This window comes from Procambarus clarkii, chromosome 3, assembly GCF_040958095.1.
Source record: "Procambarus clarkii isolate CNS0578487 chromosome 3, FALCON_Pclarkii_2.0, whole genome shotgun sequence".
Classification (NCBI taxonomy): domain Eukaryota; kingdom Metazoa; phylum Arthropoda; class Malacostraca; order Decapoda; family Cambaridae; genus Procambarus; species Procambarus clarkii.
Genome location: NC_091152.1, coordinates 33682832 through 33699525, shown reverse-complemented (window position 1 = coordinate 33699525; position 16694 = coordinate 33682832). Strand labels below are relative to the sequence as shown.

The 16694-nt window shown below is 54.2% G+C and overlaps 1 protein-coding gene across 1 annotated transcript in view; it reads left to right on the top strand.

Moving 5' to 3' along the window:
• Positions 1 to 16694, top strand: part of LOC138368215 (zwei Ig domain protein zig-8-like) — a 462959-nt gene that overhangs the window by 1883 nt on the left and 444382 nt on the right. The gene's annotated exons all lie outside the window — the stretch shown is intronic.

Sequence of the window (16694 nt, the reverse complement as noted above, 5' to 3'; positions counted from 1 at the left end):
TGTAGGCGACACTGTTGTGGGCGACACTGTTGTGGGCGACACTGTTGTGGGCGACACTGTTGTGGGCGACACTGTTGTGGGCGACACTGTTGTGGGCGACACTGTTGTGGGCGACACTGTTGTAGGCGACACTGTTGTGGGCGACACTATTGTGGGCAACACTGTTGTGGGCAACACTGTTGTGGGCGACACTGGTGTAGGCGACACTGTTGTAGGCGACACTATTGTGGGCGACACTATTGTGGGCGACACTGTTGTGGGCGACACTGTTGTGGGCGACACTATTGTGGGCGACACTGTTGTGGGCGACACTGTTGTGGGTGACACTGTTGTGGGCGACACTGTTGTGGGCGACACTGTTGTGGGCGACACTGTTGTGGGCGACACTGTTGTGGGCGACACTGTTGTGGGCGACACTGTTGTGGGCGACACTATTGTGGGCCACACTGTTGTGGGCCACACTGTTGTGGGCGACACTGTTGTAGGCGACACTGTTGTAGGTGACACTGTTGTAGGTGACACTGTTGTAGATGACACTGTTGTGGGCGACACTATTGTGGGCGACACTGTTGTGGGCGACACTGTTGTGGGCGACACTGTTGTGGGCGACACTGTTGTGGGCGACACTGTTGTGGGCGACACTGTTGTGGGCGGCACTGTTGTGGGCGGCACTGTTGTGGGCGGCACTATTGTGGGCGACACTGTTGTGGGCGACACTGTTGTAGGCGACACTGTTGTAGGCGACACTGTTGTGGGCGACACTGTTGTAGGCGACACTGTTGTAGGCGACACTGTTGTGGGCGACACTGTTGTAGGTCACACTGTTGTGGGCGACACTGTTGTGGGCGACACTGTTGTGGGCGACACTGTTGTGGGCGACACTGTTGTGGGCAACACTATTGTGGGCGACACTGTTGTGGGCGACACTGTTGTAGGCGACACTGTTGTGGGCGACACTGTTGTGGGCAACACTGTTGTGGGCGACACTGTTGCGGGCGACACTGTTGCGGGCGACACTGTTGTGGGCGACACTGTTGTAGGCGACACTGTTGTAGGCGACACTGTTGTAGGCGACACTGATGTGGGCGACACTGTTGTAGGCGACACTGTTGTAGGCGACACTGTTGTAGGCGACACTGATGTGGGCGACACTGTTGTAGGCGACACTGTTGTAGGCGACACTGTTGTAGGCGACACTGTTGTGGGCGACACTATTGTGGGCCACACTGTTGTGGGCCACACTGTTGTGGGCCACACTGTTGTGGGCCACACTGTTGTGGGCCACACTGTTGTGGGCCACACTGTTGTGGGCCACACTGTTGTGGGCGACACTGTTGTGGGCGACACTGTTGTGGGCGACACTGTTGTAGGTGACACTGTTGTGGGCGACACTGTTGTGGGCGACACTGTTGTGGGCGACACTGTTGTAGGCGTCACTGTTGTGGGCGACACTGTTGTGGGCGACACTGTTGTGGGCGACACTGTTGTGGGCGACACTGTTGTGGGCGACACTGTTGTGGGCGACACTGTTGTAGGCGACACTGTTGTAGGCGACACTGTTGTGGGCGACACTGTTGTGGGCGACACTGTTGTAGGTGACACTGTTGTGGGCGACACTGTTGTAGGTCACACTGTTGTGGGCGACACTGTTGTGGGCGACACTGTTGTAGGCGACACTGTTGTAGGCGACACTGTTGTAGGCGACACTGTTGTGGGCGACACTGTTGTAGGCGGCACTGTTGTAGGCGACACTGTTGTGGGCGACACTGTTGTGGGCGACACTCTTGTAGGTAACACTGTTGTGGGCGACACTGTTGTAGGTGACACTATTGTGGGCGACACTGTTGTGGGCGACACTGTTGTGGGCGACACTGTTGTAGGCGACACTGTTGTGTGCGACATTGTTGTGGGCGACACTGTTGTGGGTGACACTGTTGTGGGCGACACTGTTGTAGGTGACACTATTGTGGGCGACACTGTTGTGGGCGACACTGTTGTGTGCTACACTGTTGTGGGCGACACTGTTGTGGGCGACACTGTTGTGGACGACAATGTTGTAGGCGACACTGTTGTAGGCGACACTGTTGTGGGCGACCCTGTTGTAGGCGACACTGTTGTGGGCGACACTGTTGTGGGCGACACTGTTGTGCGCGACACTGTTGTGGGCGACATTGTTGTGGGCGACACTGTTGTAGGCGACACTGTTGTAGGCGACACTGTTGTGGGCGACACTATTGTGGGTTAAACTGTTGTAGGCGACACTGTTGTGGGCGACACTGTTGTGGGCGACACTGTTGTAGGCGACACTGTTGTGGGCGACACTGTTGTGGGCGACACTGTTGTGGGCGACACTGTTGTGGGCGACACTGTTGTAGGCGACACTGTTGTGGGCGACACTGTTGTGGGCGACACTGTTGTGGGCGACACTGTTGTGGGCTACACTGTTGTGGGCGACACTGTTGTGGGCGACACTGTTGTGGGCGACACTATTGTGGGCGACACTGTTGTAGGCGACACTGTTGTGGGCGACACTGTTTTAGGCGACACTGTTGTAGGCGACACTGTTGTAGGCGACACTGTTGTAGGCGACACTGTTGTGGGCGACACTGTTGTAGGCGACACTGTTGTGGGCGACACTGTTGTGGGCGACACTGTTGTAGTCGACACTGTTGTGGGCGACACTGTTGTAGGCAACACTGTTGTGGGCGTCACTGTTGTAGGTGACATTGTTGTGGGCGACACTGTTGTTGGCGACACTGTTGTGGGCGACACTGTTGTGGGCGACACTGTTGTAGGCGACACTGTTGTAGGCGAGAGGTCACTGTTGTAGGCGAGAGGTCACTGTTGGTGACCTGTCGTCTACAGCTACAGTCTGGGTCAAAAATTTTCAGAAGTGTGTAATGTTTTAATGATATTCCAGTGTCCCGTGGTACCCTGGGTTACTGTGTGGTACCCAGGGTTACTGTATGGTACCCAGGGTTACTGTATGGTACCCAGGGTTACTGTTTGGTACCCAGGGTTACTGTATGGTACCCAGGGTTACTGTATGGTACCCTGGGTTACTCTATGGTACCCTGGGTTACTATGTGGTACCCAGGTTTACTGTGTGGTACCCAGGGTTACTGTATGGTACCTAGGGTTACTGTATGGTACCCTGGGTTACTGTGTGGTACCCTGGGTTACTGTGTGGTACCCAGGGTTACTGTATGGTACCCTGGGTTATTGTGTGGTACCCTGGGTTACTGTGTGGTACCCAGGGTTACTGTATGGGTCCCAGGGTTACTGTATGGTACCCTGGGTTACTGTATGGTACCCTGGGTTACTGTGTGGTACCCAGGGTTACTGTATGGTATCCAGGGTTACTGTATGGTACCCTGGGTTACTGTGTGGTACCCTGGGTTACTGTGTGGTACCCTGGGTTACTGTGTGGTACCCAGGGTTACTGTATGGTACCCTGGGTTATTGTGTGGTACCCTGGGTTACTGTGTGGTACCCAGGGTTAATGTATGGTACCCAGGGTTACTGTATGGTACCCTGGGTTACTGTATGGTACCCTGGGTTACTGTGTGGTACCCAGGGTTACTGTATGGTATCCAGGATTACTGTATGGTACCCTGGGTTACTGTGTGGTACCCTGGGTTACTGTGTGGTACCCTGGGTTACTGTGTGGTACCCAGGGTTACTGTATGGTACCCTGGGTTACTGTGTGGTACCCTGGGTTACTGTATGGTACCCTGGGTTACTGTGTGGTACCCAGGGTTACTGTATGGTACCCAGGGTTACTGTATGGTACCCAGGGTTACTGTACGGTACCCTGGGTTACTGTGTGGTACCCTGGGTTACTGTGTAGTACCCAGGGTTACTGTATGGTACCCAGGGTTACTGTGTGGTACCCAGGGTTACTGTATGGTACCCAGAGTTACTGTATGGTACCCTGGGTTACTGTGTGGTACCCAGGGTTACTGTATGGTACCCAGGGATACTGTATGGTACCCTGGGTTACTGTGTGGTACCCAGGGTTACTGTATGGTACCCAGGGTTACTGTATGGTACCCTGGGTTACTGTGTGGTACCCAGGGTTACTGTATGGTACCCTGGATTACTGTGTGGTACCCAGGGTTACTGTATGGTACCCAGGGTTACTGTATGGTACCCTGGGTTACTGTGTGGTACCCAGGGTTACTGTATGGTACACAGGGTTACTGTATTGTACCCAGGGTTACTGTATGGTACCCTGGGTTACTGTATGGTACCCTCGGTTACTCTTGGTACCCAGGGTTACTGTATGGTACCCTGGATTACTCTTGGTACCCAGGGTTACTCTTGGTTCCCTGGGTTACTGCGTGGTACCCTGGGTTACTGCGTGGTACCCTGGGTTACTGCGTGGTACCCTGGGTTAATGTGTGGTACCCTGGGTAACTGTGTGGTACCCAGGGTTACTGTATGGTACCCTGGATTACTCTTGGTACCCAGGGTTACTCTTGGTACCCAGGGTTACTCTTGGTACCCTGGGTTACTGCGTTGTACCCTGGGTTACTCTTGGTACCCAGGGTTACTGCGTGGTACCCTGGGTTACTCTTGGTACCCAGGGTTACTCTTGGTTCCCTGGGTTACTGCATGGTACCCTGGGTTACTGCATGGTACCCTGGGTTACTGTATGGTACCCTGGGTTACTGTATGGTACCCTGGGTTATTGCATGGTACCCTGGGTTACTGCATGGTACCCTGGGTTACTGTGTGGTACCCAGGGTTACTGTATGGTACCCAGGGTTACTGTATGGTACCCTGGGTTACTGTGTGGTACCCAGGGTTACTGTATGGTACCCAGGGTTACTGTATGGTACCCTGGGTTACTGTGTGGTACCCAGGGTTACTGTATGGTACCCAGGGTTACTGTATGGTACCCTGGGTTACTGTGTGGTACCCAGGGTTACTGTATGGTACCCTGGGTTACTGTGTGGTACCCAGGGTTACTGTATGGTACCCAGGGTTACTGTATGGTAACTTGGGTTACTGTGTAGTACCCAGGGTTACTGTATGGTACACAGGGTTACTGTATGGTACCCTGGGTTACTGTGTGGTACCCAGGGTTACTGTATGGTACACAGGGTTACTGTATTGTACCCAGGGTTACTGTATGGTACCCTGGGTTACTGTATGGTACCCTCGGTTACTGTGTGGTACCCTGGGTTACTGTATGGTACCCTGGGTTACTGCATGGTACCTGGGTTACTGTATGGTACCCTGGGTTACTGTATGGTACCCTGGGTTACTGCATGGTACCCTGGGTTACTGCATGGTACCCTGGGTTACTGCATGGTACCCTGGGTTAATGTGTAGTACCCTGGGTTACTGTGTGGTACCCTGGGTTACTGTGTGGTACCCTGGGTTACTGTATGGTACCCTGGGTTACTGCATGGTACCCTGGGATACCTGCATGGTACCCTGGGTTACTGCATGGTACCCTTGGTTACTGCATGGTACCCTGGGATACCTGCATGGTACCCTGGGATACCTGCATGGTACCCTGGGATACCTGCATGGTACCCTGGGATACTGCATGGTACCCTGGTTTACTGTGTGGTACCCTGGGTTACTGTGTGGTACCCTGGGTAACTGTATGGTACCCAGGGTTACTGTATGGTACCCTGGGTTACTGTGTGGTACCCAGGGTTACTGTATGGTACCCAGGGTTACTGTATGGTACCCTGGGTTACTGTGTGGTACCCAGGGTTACTGTATGGTACCCAGGGTTACTGTATGGTACCCTGGGTTACTGTGTGGTACCCAGGGTTACTGTATGGTACCCTGGGTTACTGTGTGGTACCCAGGGTTACTGTATGGTACCCAGGGTTACTGTATGGTAACTTGGGTTACTGTGTAGTACCCAGGGTTACTGTATGGTACACAGGGTTACTGTATGGTACCCTGGGTTACTGTGTGGTACCCAGGGTTACTGTATGGTACACAGGGTTACTGTATTGTACCCAGGGTTACTGTATGGTACCCTGGGTTACTGTATGGTACCCTCGGTTACAGTGTGGTACCCTGGGTTACTGTATGGTACCCTGGGTTACTGCATGGTACCTGGGTTACTGTATGGTACCCTGGGTTACTGTATGGTACCCTGGGTTACTGCATGGTACCCTGGGTTACTGCATGGTACCCTGGGTTACTGCATGGTACCCTGGGTTAATGTGTAGTACCCTGGGTTACTGTGTGGTACCCTGGGTTACTGTGTGGTACCCTGGGTTACTGTATGGTACCCTGGGTTACTGCATGGTACCCTGGGATACCTGCATGGTACCCTGGGTTACTGCATGGTACCCTTGGTTACTGCATGGTACCCTGGGATACCTGCATGGTACCCTGGGATACCTGCATGGTACCCTGGGATACCTGCATGGTACCCTGGGATACTGCATGGTACCCTGGTTTACTGTGTGGTACCCTGGGTTACTGTGTGGTACCCTGGGTAACTTTATGGTACCCTGGGTTACTGTATGGTACCCTGGTTTACTGTATGGTACCCTGGTTTACTGTATGGTACCCTGGGTTACTGTGTGGTACCCTGGGATTCTGCATGGTACCCTGGGTTACTGTATGGTACCCTGGGTTACTGCATGGTACCCTGGGGTACTGCATGGTACCCTGGGTTACTGTGTGGTAACCTGGGATACTGCATGGTACCCTGGGTTACTGTATGGTACCCTGGGTTACTGCATGGTACCCTGGGGTACTGCATGGTACCCTGGGTTACTGCATGGTACCCTGGATTACTCTTGGTACCCAGGGTTACTCTTGGTACCCTGGGTTACTGCGTGGTACCCTGGGTTACTGCGTGGTATCCTGGGTTACTGCGTGGTACCCTGGGTTACTGCGTGGTACCCTGGGTTACTGCGTGGTACCCTGGGTTACTGCATGGTCTCGTAGCCTGGTGGATAGCGCGCAGGACTCGTAATTCTGTGGCGCGGGTTCGATTCCCGCACGAGGCAGAAACAAATCGGCAAAGTTTCTTTCACCCTATGCCCCTGTTACCTAGCAGTAAATAGGTACCTGGGTGTTAGTCAGCTGTCACGGGCTGCTTCCTGGGGGTGGAGGCCTGGTCGAGGACCGGGCCGCGGGGACACTAAAAAAGCCCCGAAATCATCTCAAGATAACCTCTAGATAACCAAGATGGTACCCTGGGTTACTGTGTGGTACCCTGGGTTACTGTGTGGTACCCTGGGTTACTGTGTGGTACCCTAGGTTACTGTGTGGTACCCTGGGTTACTGCATGGTACCCTGGGTTACTGCATGGTACCCTGGGTTACTGCGTGGTACCCTGGATTACTGCGTGGTATCCTGGGTTACTGCGTAGTACCCTGGGTTACTGCGTAGTACCCTGGGTTACTGCATGGTACCCTGGGGTACTGTATGGTTCCCTGGGTTACTGTGTGGTACCCTGGGGTACTGTGTGGTACCCTGGGTTACTGTGTGGTACCCTGGGTTACTGTGTGGTACCCTGGGTTACTGCATGGTACCCTGGGGTACTGTATGGTACCCTGGGTTACTGTGTGGTACCCTGGGGTACTGTGTGGTACCCTGGGTTACTGTGTGGTACCCTGGGTTACTGTGTGGTACCCTGGGTTACTGTGTGGTACCCTGGGTTACTGTATTGTACCCTGCGGTACTTTATGGTTCAGCTATTATCATGAAAACTCGAAACATTTAAGACAAAAATTGGGGGGAAATACCAAAGTGACTGAGAAAGGCGCCGTTTAACTGTAAATATAGAAAATGGGATGATGGGGACAAACTGTTATTGGTGTGTGAGGATGAAGGTGAGAGAGGGAGCAGCACCCGACATGAACTAGGAGGAGCGACGACCGGAGTTGTGCAGCTATTGGTGAACACGGATCACCAGTTAGGAGTGAAGGGAGGACGCTACTGGTGGAGGTTTGTGGTGAACTGTTGAGCAATACTGCAGGGTGTTGTGCAACACTACCGGGGTGTACTGAGCGGTGCTGTGCAACACTAGGTACCGGGGTGTACTGAGCGGTGTTGTGCAACACTAGGTACCGGGGTGTACTGAGCGGGGCTGTGCAACACTAGGTACCGGGGTGTACTGAGCGGGGCTGTGCAACACTAGGTACCGGGGTGTACTGAGCGGTGTTGTGCAACACTAGGTACCGGGGTGTACTGAGCGGTGCTGTGCAACACTAGGTACCGGGGTGTACTGAGCGGTGCTGTGCAACACTAGGTACCGGGGTGTACTGAGCGGGGCTGTGCAACACTAGGTACCGGGGTGTACTGAGCGGGGCTGTGCAACACTAGGTACCGGGGTGTACTGAGCGGTGTTGTGCAACACTAGGTACCGGGGTGTACTGAGCGGTGCTGTGCAACACTAGGTACCGGGGTGTACTGAGCGGTGCTGTGCAACACTAGGTACCGGGGTGTACTGAGCGGGGCTGTGCAACACTAGGTACCGGGGTGTACTGAGCGGGGCTGTGCAACACTAGGTACCGGGGTGTACTGAGCGTGGCTGTGCAACACTAGGTACCGGGGTGTACTGAGCGGTGCTGTGCAACACTAGGTACCGGGGTGTACTGAGCGTGGCTGTGCACCACTAGGTACCGGGGTGTACTGAGCGGTGCTGTGCAACACTAGGTACCTGGGTGTACTGAGCGGGGCTGTGTAACACTAGGTACCGGGGTGTACTGAGCGGTGCTGTGCAACACTAGGTACCGGGGTGTACTGAGCGGGGCTGTGCAACACTAGGTACCTGGGTGTACTGAGCGGTGCTGTGCAACACTAGGTACCGGCGTGTACTGAGCGGGGCTGTGTAACACTAGGTACCTGGGTGTACTGAGCGGTGCTGTGCAACACTAGGTACCGGGGTGTACTTAGCGGGGCTATGCAACACTAGGTACCGGGGTGTACTGAGAGCTGCTGTGTAACACTAGGTACCGGGGTGTACTGAGCGGGGCTGTGCAACACTAGGTACCGGGGTGTACTGAGCGGTGCTGTGTAACACTAGGTACCGGGGTGTACTGAGCGTGGCTGTGCAACACTAGGTACCGCGGTGTACTGAGCGGGGCTGTGCAACACTAGGTACCGGGGTGTACTGAGCGGGGCTGTGTAACACTAGGTACCGGGGTGTACTAAGCGGGGCTGTGTAACACTAGGTACCTGGGTGTACTGAGCGGTGCTGTGCAACACTAGGTACCGGGGTGTACTGAGCGGGGCTGTGCTACAATAGGTACCGGGGTGTACAGAGCGGGGCTCTGCAATAATAGGTACCGCGGTGTACTGAGCGGAGCTGTGAAACAATAGGTACCGGGGTGTACTGAGCGGGGCTGTGCAACACTAGGTACCGGGGTGTACTGAGCGGTGCTGTGCAACACTAGGTACCGGGGTGTACTGAGCGGGGCTGTGTAACACTAGGTACCTGGGTGTACTGAGCGGTGCTGTGCAACACTAGGTACCGGGGTGTACTGAGCGGGGCTGTGCTACAATAGGCACCGGGGTGTACAGAGCGGTGCTGTGCAACAATAGGTACCGGGGTGTACTGAGCGGGGCTGTGCAACAATAGGTACCTGAGTGAACTGAGCGTTGCTGTGCAACAATAGGTACCAGGGTGTACTGAGCGGGCTGTGCAACAATAGGTACCTGAGTGAACTGAGCGTTGCTGTGCAACAATAGGTACCGGGGTGTACTAAGCGGGCTGTGCAACAAAAGGTACCGGGGTGTTCTGAGCGTGGTTGTGCAACAATAGGTACCAGGGGTGTACTGTGCGTGGCTGTGTAACAATAGGTACCGGGGTGTACTGAGCGGGACTGTGCAACATTAGATACCGGGGTGTACTAATCGTGCCTGTGCAACAATAGGTACCGGTGTGTACTGAGCGGGGCTGTCCAACAATTGGTCAGGTACCGGGGTGTACTGAGCGTGGCTAAGCAACAAATGGTACCGGGTTGTACTGAGCGTGGCTGTGCAACAATAGGTTAGGTACCGGGGTGTACTGAGCGTAGCTTTGCAACAATAGGTACCAGGGTGTACTGAGCTTTCCTGTGCAACAATAGGTCAGGTACCGGGGTGTACTAAGCGTTGCTGCGCAACAATAGGTCAGGTACCGATGAGTACTGAGCGTTGCTGTGCAACAATAGGTACCAGGGTGTACTGAGCGTGATTGTGCAACAATAGGTAAGGTACCGGAGTGTACTGAGCGTTGGTGTGCAACAATAGGTCAGGTACCAGGGTGTACTGAGCGGGGCTGTGCAACAATAGGTCAGGCACCGGGGTGTACTGAGCGTTGTTGTGCAACAATAGGTCAGGTACCGGGGTGTACTGAACGAGGCTGTGCAACAATAGGTCAGGTACCGGGGTGTACTGTGTGTGGCTGTGCAACAATCGGTCAGGTACCGGGGTGTACTGAGCGAGGCTGTGCAACAATAGTTCAGGTACCGGGGTGTACTGTGCGTGGCTGTGCAACAATAAGTCAAGTACCGGGGTGTACTGAGCGTGGCTGTCAAACAGTAGGTACCGGGGTGTACTGAGCGTGGCTGTGCAACAATAGGTACCGGGGTGTACTGAGCGTGGCTGTGCAACAATAGGTACCTGGGTGTACTGAGAGTGACTGTGCAACAATAGGTACCGGGGTGCACTGAGCGTGGCTGTGCAACAATAGGTACCTGGGTGTACTGAGAGTGACTGTGCAACAATAGTTACCGGGGTGTACTGAGAGTGATTGTGCAACAATAGGTCAGGTACCGGGGTGTACTGAGCGTGGCTGTGCAACAATAGGTACCTGGGTCTACTGAGAGTGATTGTGCAACAGTAGTTACCGGGGTGTACTGAGCGTGGCTGTGCAACAATAGGTACCTGGGTGTACTGAGAGTGACTGTGCAACAATAGGTACCGGGGTGCACTGAGCGTGGCTGTGCAACAATAGGTACCTGGGTGTACTGAGAGTGACTGTGCAACAATAGTTACCGGGGTGTACTGAGAGTGATTGTGCAACAATAGGTCAGGTACCGGGGTGTACTGATAGTGATTGTGCAACAATAGGTCAGGTACCGGGGTGTACTGAGCGTGGTTGTGCAACAATACGTCAGGTACCGGGGTGTACTGAGCGTGACTGTGCAACAATAAGTCAGGTACTGGTGTGTACTGAGCGTGGCTGTGCAACAATAGGTCAGGTACCGGGGTGTACTGAGCGTGCCTGTGTAACAATAGGTCAGGTACCGGGGTGTACTGTGCGTGGCTGTGCAACAATAAGTCAAGTACCGGGGTGTACTGAGCGTGGCTGTCAAACAGTAGGTACCGGGGTGTACTGAGCGTGGCTGTGCAACAATAGGTACCGGGGTGTACTGAGCGTGGCTGTGCAACAATAGGTACCTGGGTCTACTGAGAGTGACTGTGCAACAGTAGTTACCGGGGTGTACTGAGCGTGGCTGTGCAACAATAGGTACCTGGGTGTACTGAGAGTGACTGTGCAACAATAGGTACCGGGGTGTACTGAGCGTGGCTGTGCAACAATAGGTACCTGGGTCTACTGAAAGTGACTGTGCAACAGTAGTTACCGGGGTGTACTGATCGTGGCTGTGCAACAATAGGTACCTGGGTGTACTGAGAGTGACTGTGCAACAATAGGTACCGGGGAGCACTGAGCGTGGCTGTGCAACAATAGGTACCTGGGTGTACTGAGAGTGACTGTGCAACAATAGTTACCGGGGTTTACTGAGAGTGATTGTGCAACAATAGGTCAGGTACCGGGGTGTACTGAGCGTGGCTGTGTAACAATAGGTCAGGTACCGGGGTGTACTGAGCGTGGCTGTGCAACAATTGGTCAGGTACCGGGGTGTACTGAGCGTGGCTGTGTAACAATAGGTCAGGTACCGGGGTGTACTGAGCGTGGCTGTGCAACAATAGGTACCGGGGTGTACTGAGCGTGATTGTGCAACAATAGGTCAGGTACCGGGGTGTACTGAGCGGGGCTGTGCAACAATAGGTCAGGCACCGGGGTGTACTGAGCGTTGTTGTGCAACAATAGGTCAGGTACCGGGGTGTACTGAGCGAGGCTGTGCAACAATAGGTCAGGTACCGGGGTGTACTGTGCGTGGCTGTGCAACAATCGGTCAGGTACCGGGGTGTACTGAGCGAGGCTGTGCAACAATAGTTCAGGTACCGGGGTGTACTGTGCGTGGCTGTGCAACAATAAGTCAAGTACCTGGGTGTACTGAGCGTGGCTGTCAAACAGTAGGTACCGGGGTGTACTGAGCGTGGCTGTGCCACAATAGGTACCGGGGTGTACTGAGCGTGGCTGTGCAACAATAGGTACCTGGGTCTACTGAGAGTGACTGTGCAACAGTAGTTACCGGGGTGTACTGAGCGTGGCTGTGCAACAATAGGTACCTGGGTGTACTGAGTGACTGTGCAACAATAGGTACCGGGGTGCACTGAGCGTGGCTGTGCAACAATAGGTACCTGGGTGTACTGAGAGTGACTGTGCAACAATAGTTACCGGGGTTTACTGAGAGTGATTGTGCAACAATAGGTCAGGTACCAGGGTGTACTGAGCGTGACTGTGCAACAATAAGTCAGGTACTGGTGTGTACTGAGCGTGGCTGTGCAACAATAGGTCAGGTACCGGGGTGTACTGAGCGTGGATGTGTAACAATAGGTCAGGTACCGGGGTGTACTGAGCGTGGCTGTGCAACAATTGGTCAGGTACCGGGGTGTACTGAGCGTGGCTGTGTAACAATAGGTCAGGTACCGGGGTGTACTGAGCGTGGCTGTGCAACAATAGGTACCGGGGTGTACTGAGCGTGATTGTGCAACAATAGGTCAGGTACCGGGGTGTACTGAGCGGGGCTGTGCAACAATAGGTCAGGCACCGGGGTGTACTGAGCGTTGTTGTGCAACAATAGGTCAGGTACCGGGGTGTACTGCGCGAGGCTGTGCAACAATAGGTCAGGTACCGGGGTGTACTGTGCGTGGCTGTGCAACAATCGGTCAGGTACCGGGGTGTACTGAGCGAGGCTGTGCAACAATAGTTCAGGTACCGGGGTGTACTGTGCGTGGCTGTGCAACAATAAGTCAAGTACCTGGGTGTACTGAGCGTGGCTGTCAAACAGTAGGTACCGGGGTGTACTGAGCGTGGCTGTGCAACAATAGGTACCGGGGTGTACTGAGCGTGGCTGTGCAACAATAGGTACCTGGGTCTACTGAGAGTGACTGTGCAACAGTAGTTACCGGGGTGTACTGAGCGTGGCTGTGCAATAATAGGTACCTGGGTGTACTGAGAGTGACTGTGCAACAATAGGTACCGGGGTGCACTGAGCGTGGCTGTGCAACAATAGGTACCTGGGTGTACTGAGAGTGACTGTGCAACAATAGTTACCGGGGTGTACTGAGAGTGATTGTGCAACAATAGGTCAGGTACCGGGGTGTACTGAGAGTGATTGTGCAACAATAGGTCAGGTTCCGGGGTGTACTGAGCGTGGTTGTGCAACAATACGTCAGGTACCGGGGTGTACTGAGCGTGACTGTGCAACAATAAGTCAGGTACTGGTGTGTACTGAGCGTGGCTGTGCAACAATAGGTCAGGTACCGGGGTGTACTGAGCGTGGCTGTGTAACAATAGGTCAGGTACCGGGGTGTACTGAGCGTGGCTGTGTAACAATAGGTCAGGTACCGGGGTGTACTGAGCGTGGCTGTGCAACAATAGGTACCGGGGTGTACTGAGCGTGGCTGTGTAAAAATAGGTACCGGGGTGTCCTAAGCGTGACTCTGCAACAATAGGTACCGGGGTGTACTGAGCGGGGCTGTGCACTAATAGGTCAGGTATCGGTGTACTGAGCGTGGCTGTGCAACAATAGGTACCGGGGTGTACTGAGCGTGGTTGTGCAATAATATGTCAGGTACTGGGGTGTACTGAGCAGGGCCTTGCAACAATAGATACCGGGGTGTACTGAGCGTGATTGTGCATCAATAGGTCAGGTACCGGGGTGTACTGAGCGTGGCTGTGCAACAATAGGTACCGGGGTGTACTGAGCGTGACTGTGCATCAATAGGTCAGGTACCGGGGTGTACTGAGCGTGGCTGTGCAACAATTGGTACCGGGGTGTACTGAGCGTGGCTGTGTAAGAATAGGTCAGGTTCCGGGGTGTACTGAGGGTGGCTGTGCAACAATAGGTACCGAGGTGTACTGAGCGTGGCTGTGTAACAATAGGTACCGAGGTGTACTGAAAGTGACTGTGCAACAATAGGTACCGGAGTGTACTGAGCGGGGCTGTGCAACAATAGGTACCGGGGTGTACTGAGCGGGGCTGTGCAACAATAGGTAACGGCGAGTACTGAGCGGGGCTGTGCAACAATAGGTACCGGGGTATACTGAGCGGGGCTGTGCAACACTAGGTACCGGGGTGTACTGAGCGGGGCTGTGCAACAATAGGTCCCGGGGTGTACTGAGCGGGGCTGTGCAACAATAGGTACCCGGATGTACTGAGCGGGGCTGTGCAACAATAGGTACCGGGGTGTACTGAGCTTGGCTGTGCAACAATAGGTCAGGTACCGGGGTGTACTGAGCGTGGCTGTGCAACAATAGGTACCGGGGTGTACTGAGAGTGTGTGTGCAACAATAGGTACCGTGGTGTACTGAGCTTGGCTGTGCATTAATAGGTACCGGGGTGTACTGAGCGGGGCTGTGCAACAATAGGTCAGGTACCGGGATGTACTGAGCGTGACTGTGCAACAATAGGTACCGGGGTGTACTGAGAGTGTGCAACAATAGGTACCGGGGTGTACTGAGCGTGGCTGTGCAACAATAAGTACCTGGGTGTACTGAGCGTGGCTGTGCAACAATAGGTCAGGTACCGGGGTGTACTGAGCGTAGCAGTGCAACAATAGCTCAGGTACCGGAGTGTACTGAGCGTAGCTGTGCAACAATACGTAACGGTGTACTATGCGTGGCTGTGCAAAAAAAGGTTCCAAAGTGTACTGAGCGGGGCTGTGCAACAATAGGTAACGGTGTACTGAGCGTGGCTGTGCAACAGTAGTTTCCAGAGTGTACTGAGACTGGCTGTGCAACAATACGTACCGGGGTGTACTGAGCGTTGCTGTGCAACAATTGCTCAGGTACCGGAGTGTACTGAGCGTAGCTGTGCAACAATACGTAACGGTGTACTGAGCGTGGCTGTGCAAAAATAGGTTCCAAAGTGTACTGAGCGGGGCTGTGCAACAATAATTACCGGGGTGTATTGAGAGGGACTGTGCAACAAGAGGTACCGGGGTGTACTGAGCTTGGCTGTGCAACAATAGGTACCGGGGTGTACTGAGCGGGGCTGTGCAACAATAGGTCTGGTACCGGGGTGTACTGAGCGTGGCTGTGCAATAATAGGTCAGGTACTGGGGTGTACTGAGCGGGGCCTTGCAACAATAGGTACCGGGGTGTACTGAGCGTGACTGTGCATCAATAGGTCAGGTACCGGGGTGTACTGAGCGTTGCTGTGCAACAATAAGTACCGGGGTGTACTGAGCGTGGCTGTGTAACAATAGGTCAGGTACCGGGGTGTACTTAGCGAGGCTGTGCAACAATAGGTCAGGTACCTGGGTGTACTGAGCGTGGCTGTGCAACAATAGGTCAGGTACCGGGGTGTACTGAGCGTGGCTGTGCAACAATTGGTCAGGTACCTGGGTGTACTGAGCGTAGCTGTGCAACAATAGGTCAGGTACCTGGGTGTACTGAGCGTGGCTGTGCAACAATTGGTCAGGTACCTGGGTGTACTGAGCGTGGCTGTGCAACAATAGGTCAGGTACCGGGGTGTACTGAGCGTGGCTGTGCAACAATAGGTCAGGTACCTGGGTGTACTGAGCGTGGCTGTGCAACAATAAGTCAGGTACCGGGGTGTACTGAGCGTGGCTGTGCAACAATAGGTCAGGTACCGGGGTGTACTGAGCGTGGCTGTGCAACAATAAGTTCTGGGATGTACTGAGTGGGGCTGTGCAACAGTAGGTACCGGGGTGTACTGAGCGTGGCTGTGCAAAAATAGGTTCCAGAGCGTACTGAGCGTGGCTGTGTAACAATAGGTCAGGTACCGGGGTGTACTGAGCGTGGCTGTGCAACAATAGGTACCGGGGTGTACTGAGTGACTGTGCAACAATAGGTACCGGGGTGTACTGAGCTTGGCTGTGCAACAATAGGTCAGGTACCGGGGTGTGCTGAGCGTGGCTGTGCAACAATTGGTCAGGTATCTGGGTGTACTGGGCGTGACTGTGTAACAATAAGTACTGGGATGTACTGAGCGTGTCTGCGTAACAATAGGTCATATACCGGGGTGTACTGAGCGTGGCTGTGCAACAGTAGGTACCGGGGTGTACTGAGCGTGGCTGTGCAACAATAGGTACCGGGGTGTACTGAGCGTGGCTGTGCACCAATAGGTCAGGTACCGGGGTGTACTGAGCGTGGCAGTGCAACAATAGGTCAGGTACCGGGGTGTACTGAGCGTGGCTGTGCAACAATAGGTACCGGGGTGTATTGAGAGTGACTGTGCAGCAATAGGTCAGGTACCGGGGTGCACTGAGCGGGGCTGTGCAACAATAGGTACCGGGGTGTACTGAGCGTGGCTGTGCAACAATAGGTACTGGGGTGTATTGAGAGTGACTGTGCAACAATAGGTACCGGGGTGTACTGAGCGTGGCTGTGTAACAAT